This window comes from Spinacia oleracea, chromosome 1 (genome assembly GCF_020520425.1).
Source record: "Spinacia oleracea cultivar Varoflay chromosome 1, BTI_SOV_V1, whole genome shotgun sequence".
Classification (NCBI taxonomy): domain Eukaryota; kingdom Viridiplantae; phylum Streptophyta; class Magnoliopsida; order Caryophyllales; family Amaranthaceae; genus Spinacia; species Spinacia oleracea.
In genome coordinates this window covers 83,288,849-83,289,889 of record NC_079487.1, presented here as the reverse complement: position 1 = coordinate 83,289,889, position 1,041 = coordinate 83,288,849, and the positions used below count along the sequence as shown (strand labels likewise).

Below are 1,041 nucleotides of genomic sequence, written 5' to 3'. Positions count from 1 at the left end.
ATCATGCAACGAAGTGACAATTAGGCAAATAGCATCTAAAGACGAACCCGCCACCTCTCGGATAGGGAACGCTAAGCGTCTAATCCACGGAAGAGCTTTCGCCTAATCCTAGATTAAACTAACTAGCATATAATAGGCACCGCCATTTGATCACACAAGATAGGCCATAATCCACGAAGGGCCATAATCCACAAATGACAAGTTATGAACTAAGGGGCATGCATCGGGTGAATGACTATAGTCTTGGCAATTTTCACAAAAGAATGTGCCCGGAGGAATTGAGCCATAAGAACTAACCTTGCCCTTCCCCTTAGAGAGAAGAGTGGCCGAGGGAGGAGGGATTGTAGACGGTGATGGCGGTTGGCTCGAAGCTCTCCCCGCGAATGGTGTGTTTTCAAGCTTCTCCAAGCGCGAGGTAAGCTTCTCTATCATCCGTGCTTGCTCTATGGCGTACACCGAACCCTTACCATCTTCACTCCTACCTTTCCCATCATAATCCCTTGTGCCTACATGCCAAGATTGGTAGTTTTGAACTACATCCTCAATAATTTCCTCTATTTGATCCTCAGTTTTATTCATGATGGGGACTCCCGCGCCCGCATCAAGACTTGTCTTCGAACTTGGACTCAACCCCAAGTAAAATGTTTGGAGCAACAACCATTTAGGAATCCCATGGTGTGGGCATTCCCTTTGGTACTCCTTGAAACGATCCCAAGCTTCAAAGAGTGACTCATCTCGCTGTTGCTCAAAGGATTGGATCTTGTGGCGACACTCCGCCGTCTTCCCATGCGAGTAGAACTTGTTTAAGAATGCACTTGTCACTTCGGTCCAAGTGCGAAGTGAGTTAGGCTTGACCTCCTTGTCAAGCCAATCACTTGCTCGCCCAAGTAGAGAGAACCGAAACAATGTCAACCTCACATAATCCGATTTGACACCATGGTGCTTGATTGTGTCACAATAGTGCTCGAACTGTTTGTGATGTTCGTGAGGTGATTCATTACTCTTCCCACAAAAGGGGTGGCTTTGCACCAAATTGATGAA

The 1,041-nt window shown here is 46.8% G+C and overlaps 1 pseudogene; it reads left to right on the top strand.

Moving 5' to 3' along the window:
- The first annotated feature begins 667 nt into the window (after positions 1-667).
- On the top strand, positions 668-768 carry LOC130466576 (uncharacterized; annotated as a pseudogene).
- Positions 769-1,041: the final 273 nt, after the last annotated feature.